Below are 14,256 nucleotides of genomic sequence, written 5' to 3'. Positions count from 1 at the left end.
ACCTTCTTCCTGCATTCCCCAGCGTACCCTGTCTGTTCCTTAGCACATTTACACCTCCATCAAATGGTACCATAGCACAAGTAAAAGAAACAAATTCAAGACTTATCAGCTTCTTGCTCAGAGTTCAGGCAAATGGACCTGAGAAAGAAGATGCTCACATTATACAAACTGAAGCACAGCTTCTGATTATGTGTGGGATTCACTTGGCTTTGCTTTCCTGTTCCACCTGGTAACCATACATAGCAGTTGAGTACTGTGGGACTTGAGTATCATGGTTGATACTCTCTGCATATGTGATTGCAGGGATTTACTGGACAAATATCAAATATGTACCCTGCTTACAAGTCCAGGAACAGCTAGTGTAACTGAGAAACTGACTGAGGATCATTCACATCCTATCTTCATCTAACTTTGATGGTCCCTTAGAAAAGGAGTTAGAGACAGGGAGGCCAGAACCAGCACTGGGCACTGAGGACCCTCAGTGGACTGAGCCAGGCAGGACCAGACCCAGGCTGAGTGAGACCAGTCATGACAGATCAGGACAACCAAGTAATTCAAGTGTCACCAGAACAAAGCCATTCTGTTTCTCAAAATGTATAATATGTTGATTTTCTCTAGCAGAGTCTCAAACCTAATGACCAACCTTCTTTCTACTGGACTGCTCTCTACCATCTTCTTTCATGGCCCCATTTCCACACCATCCAGTATGAGATTTTGGTATTTTTGTTTACCCCAGATATATTATCCCTGTTTATTCATCCAACTTTCTATCTGACTAACCTCAACAATTAAGGTTACAAGTCATTTTTAAAAAAGAAAAGAAGTGACCATTTTTACTCACAATGATGACACTTTCAACAGATACCCTTCCCCTGGTCTTTATAAAACTAAACTGTTTCCTGTGATTTCCTATATTGTCATATTAAAAATTGCCCTTTCATTGAGTCTCCTCCATTCACACAAACTATGACTCATTTCACCAATTATAATCAACACTTTCCCTGGAAAATTGGCAAAATTCTAAATCAACCTCAGAAAGTCAGGCAACATGAGTAATGAGTAGAAAATGGTAGTTATGCACTCCTTGGTCTTATTTTAAAATCATTTTATCGAGTCTTTTAAAAATAGATTACAGAATCTATCAGCATCGGTTATGGAATGATGATTCTGTCCATTGGACTGAAATATTAATGCCCCCTGGGTGTTACAGAGTCACAGCCAAATGCATGGGCTCTTGGTCCCAGTCAGTATAGATTCTCCACATGTGGATGCTTGGCATGGCCTACCCTGCTGACAGTCAGTGAGCATGCTCTCATAGCCAACAGCAACATCACTCTATGAGCATTCATGTTTAAGCATGCAGCAAGAAAACCCATAAACACTGACATGAATACATTCCATCTCATCCAAGAAATATTTATCTGCATTTCCCAATTGTTATGACTGTAACATTACTAAGTGATTCTAAAAAAGATCAACTATCAAGAAGAGGTTAAGAATTGAAGACTGCTGTGAGTGCTGATCAAGAGTCTCCATGGGGACATTTTCCAAAAAATATAAAGTCTTCTCATTGTTCCGTAAAGACCTAAGTCTGTCTGTCCAGGTTGAGATGCTCTACCTGTATCAATGTAATGTCCATCCATGGCACTGTGCCAGGATGTTGGGAACTAGAAAGAACAATGTAGCTCTAGAATGGGAGCACAGGGTCCTTTTCCCTCTTGTGTCTCTGGTAAAGGCTACCATGAAGTTTTTATGGTGTTAGCAGCCTTTGTTAATCACCCATAGCTACCTGCAATAATACTAACCAAAAAGCAGCCGTCCCCTTAAATCTGAGTCTAAAGAAACAAACTTCTCTCTCAGCCATACAGTGCCCTTTCCTTGAATAGAAGTACTGTTTACCTAATCACATGAACTCCATGCTTCAGATCTCCACTGTGCCTCTGCCACCCTTGCTTCTGTAAGACTTGGTCCATGACACAATTGTTTGGGCTCTTCGCTCCTTTCAGATGGATTCTGGTTGCCATGGAAACATGGTTAGCCTCTGCTTTGGACAAGACTCACTGAAGCTCTTTATAGAATGGAATTGCTATCAGTCATTTCTCTTGGCTTTCTGCAGTAGAGGCTGACATACATTCCACAGCTAAATAAATGGGTTTGGGTAATTAACCTAAGAGTGTCTGTGCTGATATAGCATAAGCATAAAGAGACAGATCTGGCTTTTCTAGGGCTTGCAGACCTTTTCACCTTGTGGAAAAACAACCCTGGGCTGAGTCTGCTGGGAGCATGTAAAAACCCCTGCTCCTAAGCGAGATCTGCAAGCACAAGGGGAATTTTTCATTCAGTGGGGAACATTTCTACAGGTGGAAATGAAGTTATTTGCAATTGCTTCTGACCCAAACTGACAAGTGCAGCCAGGCACATGATAAACCCATGTGGAATTAAGGAAGAAACTTGGGAGCCCCTAATGTCCCAGCAAGAGATTCCATCTTTTTCGTGCAGTATTTTCTGACCTGTGAACACTGTGAGGAGTTATCATATCTTTGGAAGTATCCTGGTGTATATGTGGCAAAAAATGCTTTGATTTACACAGAAATGCTAAGAACTATTATGTTTTAAATTATAACAAAGTCCATTTAAGTGTATTCCAACAGTTGAAGATGAGTTTAGGTCTAAAAGTAAGTGTGTAGCAAATCATATTGTATTTTTAGGATATGCTGTGGGGCATTTGCTGTGTGGGGTATTATATGTAGGTCCCAGGACCCCTGGGTACATCCAGGTCAAGAGACCTGAAGCTTGTCCTGAAGGAGCCAAACAAGACACTGTTGGGGGGTGGTGCTCCAGGGGCTCTTGTCTTTGCTGGGTTTAGGAATAAACTCACAAGATACAAAGAGTGCACACACAGGTAGATTTATTAGGGATAGAAAAGGCTGTAACTAAAGTAGTGCAGTGGAGCCCAGAAACAGGGAGCTCCCTGCAATAACAGCAGAGGGGTTCTTTTATCTTCTGTCAGAAGTGGGGGTGGAGGTTTTCTTCTTCCCCCATCTATGTGGTCAGCACCCATCAGCAGCCTATCGGTGGCAACAGGTCAGCACCTGTCAGCTGCAATATCCTGTTTTTCACTTTGGTGTTTTTCATCTTGGTGCTCCTGCAGCCCACTTGTGAAACAGCTTAACTTGTAAAACAGCTCAACTTGTAAAACAGCTTAACTGAGAAATGGACCAACAGGGCCACCCTCCCCCTAGGGCCTGTACCAAGTTCTATTGTTTGAGATCCAATAAGTCACCAATTCCCAACAAGTGTTTGAGACCCAGTAAGTCACCAATTCCCAACAGATGGACATCTTTCCATGTTCTTTTTGGAAATATACATATATGTGTGTATGTTATATTATTTATAGAACAGCCTATTCAAATCTTTGCCAATTTTTAATTTGTTAGGGGTTTTTGCTGTTAAGTTCTAAGAGTTCTCTATATATTTTGTGTACAATATTTTTATTATGTATATGTTTGACTTCCAATTTAGAGTTAGACATTCTGAAATCTAAACTGATTTCTCCCATTCTCACTGGACACTATATGCCCATGTGTGCCTGTTTCAGTTCTGCTCTGATTTGTTTTGGTCCTGTTCTGTTTTTTTGTTTTTGTTTTTTTAGAGAACCTGGAAGGCAGTGAGTCAAGCCTGTATGGATGGTGGGAAACAGAAGATCGTGTTAGGAGAAGGAAATTCAAAGGAGAAATAAAGACTGTGATCCTCACCCCTGTATTACACAAGACCCCATAAGCACTTTGGAAATCCTCAAGTCTCAGAATAGGAGCCAGAGCCTTTTCAACAAGAGTGAAAGGCTACAGCTACCTGTCTGTTTCCATGCAAGAGGGGCCAGTAATAGCTTTATTTAGAAATACTAAATCCTGGCTTCTAGATAATTCAGAAACTCCATAAACAAAATGTTTTTGAATGAAAGAACCAATGCCATTAATAACCAGAATTACATTTTTTTCTGAGTGTGCAGTGATTCAGTAAAATTGCTGACATGGTATGCACAAGCTCTGCACCAGTTCCAGAGTGATGCTTCCAGTCATTGCCCATGCTGGGAGTGAAGTAAACTGAGAAACTATTAACAGCAGACTGGGAGTATTTTGGGAGGTGATGAGGAATACAAACTTGAGGGCCTTAGGCAAGGGGAGCAACACTTGACAAAGAAACTCTAAGTCCAAATGAAGCCTTGAGAGCAGCCAGCTCAGTTCCAGCAGTGCTGTTGAAACTCAGTGCTTCCAAGTTGCAAGGGTGGAAGAGGTTGGGATGGAGGAGGAGGACTGAAGTGGCTTTGCACACAGTAGCATTGCTCAGAGCTGGGAATGACACCAGACAATACAGGACATTGCTTTATTCACTGCAGGAGCCTGCTACTCCTCCTGGGGCTGGGGAGGGGCATGAAACCTCTTCCTCTCACAGAAAAAAAGTTACTTATGAAACCAGCTTTAATAAAGGCCACTAATTCTTCTTTTAATTGGCAATTTACTATTTTCCAGATGCTGTGCTAAGCGCTTCATACACATGTGCCTTTTAATACTTTTAAGAGTACTATAAGGGAGATAACATTCTTGTTCCCATATTCAGACCAAGACATTGCTCCAAGGCCAGACAACAATGGAAAATGAACCTGGGTTTGTCTTAGCAGAGTTGTTACTGGAAAAATAGCATTGATAATTACCTCAGTTCTTATGCCTGGCAGGAGAAGGATTTAAGCAAGATGTAAAAGATGTAGTAAAAGAAACAGTAACATTTATTAGTAAAGGAACACACTTTCAATAGCCTGAAAGCAGGTCATCTCAAGCATCAGATTTTTAATTGGAATATTTATTGAGAAACTCAACTTTGGATTCTTTTGGCCCCTGGGGTGATTTCCTAGATTTGGGTTGTTGTCTTGTTAAGAGAGACATTGTGTAATCTATTAGTTACTGCTCTAATTGATGGGGAAATTTTGTTTGAAATTCCTAACCTTTGCTCTATCTAACTCTTAGGCTTGAGTTTTTGTTTTGTTAAATTTATTTGTGAAAACTTCCCTGCCCCAGACCTAGTTGATGTTTATTAATTTTGGGTAAAGAGTGGTTTAAGCTTTAGGATAATGGCTAATCTCAAAGCATCCTGTGATAGACCCTGGGCTCTGGCTACCTGATCTTAAATAGATATTAATGGAGTTGGAAAATTGAATTGCTATGATTTTTTTCTTCATCTTGTGGCCACCACTTATATCTAAGTGCTACCTATCAGTCCTTTCTGCTTTTTCCTGGTCTTCGTAGCAATGGTTACTGCCAGCTCTCTGTCTACAAATATAGACAGGTGGGCATTGGGGCTGGGGTTCCATGTGGTCTGGTGGTTAGGAGCTTCAGAGCAGACACACAAGACTAGGAATCTGCTTCCACAGTCACCTGTTATGTGCCTTTGACAAGGTTGCTTAACCTCCAGGAGCCTTTGTTAATTCTGTCTGAAAGGTGACACTCTGACATCTAGCCTCACTGTGTTGCTCTGGGGATACACAGAGATAACTTCATGAAGTACAGAATGTGATGTCTGCACAAACAAAAGCTCCAGAAATGTCAATGTTATGATTGACATTATTATTGACATGGTTGCTGATGTTGTAAGAAAAGTATCAAAGTATACTCTCTTAGACTACTTAAAAATTCCTCAAGTTACCATCTTAGGTGACTTGCATATTTAAAGGGTCCTTGCTTCTTCTTCCGGATTCCTGTACAACTCCATTGCCTTCCAAACTGTATGCCCTAACCCATCCCCTAAACCTTTTGGCCAATTGGGAAAGACTGTCAACCTTTGACCTGGACAAATCCCAGATGAGGGGCAGGTACAACTGCATCAAGGATATAAGGAAGAGCCACTGTCAGCCATTTTGTTTGCTTGTTTGCTTAGCAGGAGTGAGCACATGCTTGCACCCTCCTGATCAAGAGAAATTACCTTGTCAAGATTTTCTGTCTCATATGTCTATTTTCAGCACCAGAGAGTTATTAATTCCAACAATTTGGAGGCTTGATCCAGAATTTTACATTCCATCCAGGAAGGGGGTCCCGGCCCTTCCCAGGGGAGATGTGTCCTGCTGCCTGGTTGTGGTGGCCCAGAGGTTTAGCTGAGGGTGACAACTTTCCAGATTTGTGAATGAACTCAGACTTCAGAATTTCTTGACAACACAGGTAAAAAAGCTCCAAAGACAGGGACCGCGGTGACCATCAAAGTTTTGTGCACAAACCAAGACAAGAAATGTCACATGGGTGACCAAGTAATGTCTTGGTAGTCAGGATACTGGAGGCTGTGTGATATGTGAATGAGATGAGTCAGGTGACATGAAGGGATTAAATTCTTGAATCTAATCCAGGTCAACAATTTATACTGACCTGCCAGCTACCAAGAGGTGCCTCAAGCTCCCACAAGGGATGCAGCTGGAGACAGACAGAGCAAAAGAGAATCAGAGCACAAGAAATCTCCGAAGCAAGGTTGGGGGGCAGGGGGGTTAAGCTCCTGATAGAGCACAGTTGACCAGAAGAGAGAAATGGTAAATAAGGGCAGCAAAGAGGGGGAACAGAAAACAAAGACCCAGAATAAAATACCCTTTGAGAGCCCCCTAGGGAAGATGTTAAAATATTGGAATGATAACACCTCTTCCCACTAAAGGGAAAAAGAAACAAAGAATGGTTAAATACTGTTGTTTTATCTGGACCCAAGAACCAATCCTAAAGCCTTTGGGTTTTTTTAGCCAAAATTTGGGTCTGATGAAGACTGGATCTGTCAACTATTAATTGAACATGTAAACAACAAAAACCCAGTCACTCAAGAGGAGATGGAATATGCCCTCTGTTGGAGACAGAGTCTTGTAGTCCTGTTTCCACTTAAATAAAAGGACAAAGGACAAAATGAAAAAAAAAACTCAAAATCCTTTCTAACTGGGATTTACTCTCCTCCCCCCACCCCCCATAACCCTGCTGTTCCTCCAGCTTAGGTGCCAGAGCTGGCCCTGCACTGCCACACCAGGCTTCTGCCTCTCCACCTCCCCCTCCTAATCCTTCCATCTCCACTCCTTTCCCTCCCTACCCAAAATGCCTCCATACTGCGTCTTCAAAGGTAGTTAGAACACTGTCTTAAAGACATTGAGAATCTACCTTTTCCTCAGTCTGAAGAAGAAAAACTCCACTCCCTCTTTTCTCTCAGGAGGTTTCCCTAAGAGGAGGTGAAATTGAGTTTGTAAATGCCCCTCTTATCAGCTCTGAGGTCTGAAATTTTAAAAAGGAGTTGTGACCCCTGAAGGGTCTCAGAACAGGCTGATCAACTTCTGGGACCACAGATATATACTTGGACTGAGTTAATGTCTATTTTGGGAATTCTCTTCTCAGGGAAGGAAAGAGCCATGATCCACAGAGCGGCAATGGCTATCTGGGAGGGCGAACATCCCCTGGGACAAGGTATTCTGGTGGCTGATGTTGTAAGCCTCTTGATCAAAACACCTGATGGGATAACAACACCCCAGAGCACTGAGAAAATATGAGACTTGAGAGATTTACTAATGAGGGGAAAATCAGGAGGAGGTGATTTAACCCAACCATTGGCTTTATAAATTTCCTGGGAAACCAGGGACTTCATATTTCAGAGAATAAGTTATAATTTGCTGAGACTGAAGTAAAATATCTGGGACATTTGATCAGTAAGGGCACATGAAGGATTGGTCCAGAAAGAAGAGAAGGAATCATTGGTCTCCCTCTCCCAGGAACAAAACAAGAATTGAGAAAGTTCCTTGGTTTAGTTAGATATTGCTGTTTGTGGATAGACTCATATGCCCTTAAAACTAAATCTTTATATCTCAAATTGACCCAAGGGGGACCAGACTCCCTTCTTTGGACCCCTAAGGAGATAAAACAAGTAGATGAGCTGAAACAAGCCCTTATTACAGTCCTGAGGCTAGCCTTGCCCTCTCTTGAAAAGTCTTTTCACCTCTTTGTAAGTGTAAAGAAGGGAGTTGCCCTTGGGGTGCTAACCTAAAAACATGGGTGTCAGTGTCAACATGTGGCCTTCTTATCTAAATTCCTAGATCCTGTCATCTGAGGTTGGCCTGAGTACATTCAGCCAGTAGCATCTACAGCCCTTTTAACCAAAGAAAGTAGGAAAATCACCTTTGGGGGAAACCTAATTATTATCACTACCCATCAAGTTAGGACAATCTTAAACCAGAAGTTGGGTAGATGGCTGACAGATTCTGGGATCCTAAAGTATGAGGTTATCTTGCTTTTATAAAAGGATAATCTGACTCTTACTACTGATGAGGCCCCAAATCCAGCCACTTTCTTGGAAAGGAAAGCAAGAAGGAGGAGCCCCACACATAAGTGCTTAGCTATTACTGAATACCAGACAAAAGTAAGGCCAGACATTGGGGAAACTCCTTTCTGGTCTGGGTTCCATTTCTTTGTGAGTGAATCCTCTCAGGTAAATAAGGGAAAAAGACATAATGAGTAGGCCTTGACAATAACAGAATCAGGCTGACTTCCTAACAATTGGTCAGCACAGACTTGTGCATTGTTTGCTCTAAATCAGACTCTTAAACATCAGCCCTCTAAATTAGTCTTAGAGACCAGATTACCTTGAATTAAATGCCTTAGCATAGCACTACTCAGGATAAGGATGGCCTCTCAAAGGACATTGACCAGCACCCTTATGAAGTGCTTTATGGTCTTCTTTACCTTAGCTCTGTTGCTGATGTGCCTACCTTTGAAATCAAAGACTATTTCCTCAAAAATTATATACTTGGATTGTCTCTACCTTACTTTCTCTTAGGAAAAAGGGGTTGTTAGCACAGGCTCCTCCACTTGACTTTCCTGTTCACCTGCACCAGCCTGGTGATTATGCACTGATCAAGACCTCAAAAGAAAATAAGCATGAACCAACTTGGGAAGGACCCTTCCTGGTTCTGCTGACCACAGAAACAGCCATCCAGACCATAGAGTGGGGGTGGACTCATCACACACGAGTAAAGAAGACACCCCCACTCAACCAGGTAATACCAAAGTGACTTTTAAAAGACTATAGTCTTTCATTTGGGAAATGGTATCCTTATTATTAATGTAACTCAGATTACTTTTCCTTTAATTGTTAAATTCAATGCATGCCAGATCCTTCCTTGTGGAGACCATATGTCCCAACTTCAACTCCAAGGATACTTCCTTTATATGTATCACATCCCGAGACCCACAGGGAAGCCTGGTATCTATCTAGAGTGGACAGATGTGGGGTGGAACACTGGGTACAAAGAAAACACTTCTCCCTTTTATGAAAATCCTAAGGGCCAGACTAGACCCCAAGGCACTGGAAAGACTGATTTCCACCATACAAAATAATTGACAGTATTTTAAAAGACTACAGTCAAAATTACAGCTGTTTTGGACACACCCCTCTCCTTGCAAAGATAAACAGTGTGACCCACTTAGATTGGTCATAAAAAGCTCTTGGAGTATGTCAAAAGAAACATCCATTTCATAAATATGGGTTGGGGGCATATGTCTCAGGAACAAACCCTTTAAGGTACCTTGAGCTCCATCTAGCTCCCAGACCCTCTCAGGACAACCAGTTCTACCTCTGCTCCAATGTTACTTCCATGTTTATACAAGTGTCGAACTCAGGTAACCGTAGTAGAAGTCAAGGACCTAAGACACACTGAGGCTATTAAAATCAGGTATGGGGATGCAAATGCTTGGGTGGAATGGAGAAAATATTTTGTCCACACATTAAATAAGAGTGATTGCTATGTTTGTACTACTGGGAGACCAGAATCTCAGGTGGTCCTGTTTTTATTAGGGCCATCCTTAGACCCAGATAGAATGAATTGCACGTTGGCTGTGTTTCAGGATGCCAAGGCTTGGGGCAACAAATCCTGCCAGTTGCTATCACTACTGTTCCCAGAGGCCAGAGGTCCTGCAGGTCAGCCCCAAGGAGTATTAGGCCACCCACCCTAGATGTCAATTATACTTCATGTCTCACCAGACAGGGGGGATGATTGGCAAATATGGGAAACCTGATGGGATGCAGTGAAAGGCAGTACTTCAAAAGCCTCACAAACCAGTCCAACTCTCAGTGGGCAGAGCTGATGTCTGGTGGTATGGCAGAGGACCTTTCCTAGAGACTCTCCCATGTAACTGGGCAGGCACCTGTACTTTGGTGCAGCTGGCAATCTTTTTCACCCTAGTATTTATATCCCCAGCCCATGCCACAACATCTACAAAAAAGAGAGACATAGACATAGACACTGCAGCCAACCACAGTGGCTCCTTTGATCCCCATGCTTACATTGATGCCACTGGGGTTCCTAGAGGGTGCCAAATGAATTTAAAGCCAGAAATCAAATTGAAGCTGGATTTGAATCAGTACTCTTCTAGTGGTTCACTATAAATAAAAACATTGACTGGATTAATTATATTTATTACAACCAACAAAGTTTGTCAACTATACCAGGGATGCTATCAAAGGAATAGCAGAGCAATTGGTACCAACTAGCCAGATGGCTTGGGAGAACAGGCTAGCATTAGACATGATGTTGACCAAAAAGAGAGAAGTTTGCATAATGATTGCAGTTTTGTGTTGCACATATATACCAAATAATACAGCCCCTGATGGAACTATTACTAAGACCCTACAAGGATTAACTTCTCTATCTAACAAGCTAGCTGAAAACTCAAGTATAAATGATCCTTCACTGACTTAAAGGAAAAATAGTTTGGATGATGAAAGGGCTAGATGACCTCAATTTTAACCAACTTGATTGTAGTGGCCAGAGTTTTAATTTTAGTAGGATGCCACAAAATTCCTTATCTAAGGACTAATACAGCAGTTAATTGAGACAGCCCTCACCAAATAATCACCCCGCCCTACTAAAATAACTTGTTTCTATTAAAAACTTAGGAACATGAGAGCCAATGGCTCCTAAATGAGTTTGAAGAAAAGAAATTGTAAGAAAAATGATCTTTTCTATCAAAGTATTTGTTACCCTCTTAGATTACTTAAAAATTCCTCAAGTCACCATCTTAGATGACTTACATGTTTAAAGGGTCCTTGCTTCTTCTTCTTCTGGATTCCTGTATGACTCTGTTGCCTACCAAGCTGTATGCCCTAACCCATCCCTCAACCCTTTTAGCCAATCGGGAGCCATTGTAAACTTTTGACCTGGACAAATCCCAGATAATGGGCAGGTACAACTGCATCAGGGATATAAGAGGTGCCACTGTCAGCCATTTTGTGTTTGCCTGTTTGCTTAGAAGGAGTGAGCATATGCTTGTACCATCTTGATTAAGAGAAAATTGCCTTATCAAGATTTTCTGTCTCTTGTGTGTCTGTTTTTGCCACTGGAGGGACTTTAATTCCAACTGTTGTATTCACAAATTATTATTATTATGACTGAGCCTGGACTGAGGCAAGGGCTGAATTTGTGTCTGTGTACGTAGATCAATAGGCTCACTGTATTAAACACATTTTACTGCTGTGAGGGATGAGCTTGTTTTGGCAGAAAATGAGATTCCTCTTCCTGGACCCTCATGGAAAAGAAGGGTCTCAGGGAGCATGTGGACTCTGTTCCTTTGTTTTGAGACTACATTGTGCTTAAAAGGGAACATCTATCCATCTTCACTGAAGGAGCCTGAATTTTGCTTCTTTCCCTCCTGAGAGCCTCCAAGAGCTTCATATTACCTAAATTCTAGGCAATGAGTCACAGGAGATGGTCAGACTTCCTTATTGAAGGTCAGGTTACTTTCTCCTCTCCTTCTGAGTGTCTAGCTGCTCAGTTCTGTGACCACCAGAAATCCTCCTTAGAAAGTAGGTAGTCAGTGAACAGTAACTCTGTGGGACAAAAGGAAAAAGGAGGAGCAGGACCAAGATGACTCTTGAATGGGATTGGCAGAGACGGGGCTATCAGCACTTAAGCAGGGTGCCTTGAATAATCTTTGTCATTCTATGCTCAAATTCACTCTCCTTGTGATTTTACAATAAAGGAGCTTGGCTGCAAGAATCACCAGCTTTGCATATCAATGTGGGCCTACAAATTTGGAGGCTGAAATGGGGGTGGGAGAGAGCAACAGTAGGTCCTGAGGGCATACTGATCTTGGAGCCTTCATCTAAAGGGTGATCTCCATAGAAGAAAACATAGGAATCAGTGCAAGGCAATTTCTGGGGCTGCTGCTAATATAGGGTAAATGTGTCCATGGAATATTATGCTAGCATGGCTTCTGTACCTGGGACTTAGGGCAGAGTGCAGGGCAGACAGAGCCACCCACAGCCCTGAACTTGCCAATAGCCAGATATCCACCTGTCCTATAATAGCACTTGTGGTTGTTAACAACTTTGATGGAGTCTGTGATCAAAAGATTTCCAAAGTCCTGTGTCCTGTGTGTAAGAATCCATAGCAGGACACGTGGGTGTAACTGGGGTTTATTAAAAGTTAGGGAAGGAAAATACATATGGAAGCCAGGAAGCAGAGAGCACATGGTTCTCTTCTCCAGATACATTTGAAACCTATGCTAACCTATGGGAAGGGAAGGATCAGGTGTTTCCCATCCAATAATCAATCTGTGTGGAGGGGCATGGGTGGTTCCCAATCCAGGTGAAGCCATCCCTGGGACAGGTGTAGTAGGCAACCTGTACACAGACAATATTAAGTCATATATTTTCTATGAATCCTGAACTTTCCCTAACTCTAGCCTGCCTCAAGGCTATCGTTCTCAGCCTGAGGACCACCAATTCCTATATGAACATCATGTTTAAATCCACCTAAGAGCTGGCTGATCCTGGTAAGACATGCAAATCTGAGATCAGTTTTAATGATTAAAAAATGATTCCATCCTATACTTTCAATGAATATTGTAAAGTGCTAATAAATTGGTCTTTATTTGGGGAAAGTCAAAGTTGGGATTTAATTTTGATTTAGGAAACTTATCCCTTCAACTCCTATCTCCAGTGACCTCCCATCACTGGTGGGACAAAGTTCAAAACCATCTCATGCTTCCAGCATGCTTTCTGAACCTCATGCTGGCCACTTGGCAGGCCCAATTCTTACAGCTCATCCTTCTGTCCCCTAGATTAGTCTAGCCCCAGCTTTCAGTTTTCCAACTTCTCCTCAAATGCAGACTTTCCATCACATCTCAGGTGTTTACAATGGCTGTTCCCTCTGCCTGGGAGGGCTTTTCTTCCATAGCCTCAGCTGCTTACCATTGTTACTTGCCTGTGTGAAATGTTGCAGGCTGGTGTCGAGGATTCTTACCTTCACAGGGCAGAGAACTAGTTCGTGAGGCAGCTGTTTGACTTGCAAGGCAAGGCAGATTCACAAAGTAGGATTTATTAGAGAGAAAGAAAAGGCTACAGCTAGAGTAGCACAGCAGAGCCCAGAAACTGATGGCTCCCTGCTCAGGTAAAGGCTCGGGCTTTTATGGATGTTTTAACTCTGGGTTTGGGTAAGGGTTAGGTGGGCTCTTTTCATTGGCCAAGTATTCCCAAGCTCTCTTAGATGAGCTGATCTGTTTGCCCGTTATTGGGGACTGGGAAACAATCTTGAAAGCATTTTGCTCAACACTGTGGCAGATCTATGAGACCCTGTATCTCCTCTTCAGGATGCAGGAATGCAGATTTACAACTCCTTCTCAGGATGCAGGAATCATAGTGCTTTCCATGGGGGATGGAAAACTCACTCATCAGCCCTTTAGGTCTCCAGACCCAATACCAGTAGCCACTAACCAGTGTGTGTCAGCTTCCATCAACTCCCAACTTTGCCTTGAGCCAAACTTGAATGCCCAGGATTGAGGAGCTTACACTGTTGGCTTTTCTGATATTTCCTAGCTCCTCCCAACTTTGCCTTGAGCCAAACTTGAATGCCCAGGATTGAGGAGCTTACACTGTTGGCTTTTCTGATATTTCCTAGCTCCAACTCAGACCTGCAATCAAAAATAGATATTTACGGCCCTCAGAGTTGAAATCAGGGAGGAGGAAGACTCCTACTTAACTTGTACCCAGTGTCTTTGTCATTCATGGAGAATGTTGTGGGTACCTTCCTAAAACCAGGAATCACTAGTATATTTCCAATTATATCAGTCAAGTCTCCCCCATATAAACCACTTTAATTTTTTTTAGATCTTTTTGTCATGTTGTGCATTCTAACATAAGATTCTGAATCTGTAATATGATGTTTTCTTTCTCTCTTTTTAAAATATACATATATTGAGGTTT

General features: G+C 42.2%; 1 pseudogene; it reads left to right on the top strand.

Annotated features, from left to right (window-relative positions):
- Positions 1 to 7,432: 7,432 nt before the first annotated feature.
- Positions 7,433 to 14,256, top strand: part of LOC109680040 (poly(rC)-binding protein 1-like) — a 46,941-nt pseudogene continuing 40,117 nt past the window's right edge.

The sequence above is a fragment of the Castor canadensis genome, chromosome 5 (assembly GCF_047511655.1).
Source record: "Castor canadensis chromosome 5, mCasCan1.hap1v2, whole genome shotgun sequence".
Lineage (NCBI taxonomy): Eukaryota > Metazoa > Chordata > Mammalia > Rodentia > Castoridae > Castor > Castor canadensis.
Note: the sequence above shows the minus strand (reverse complement) of the source record. Positions and strands in the feature narration are given on the sequence as shown.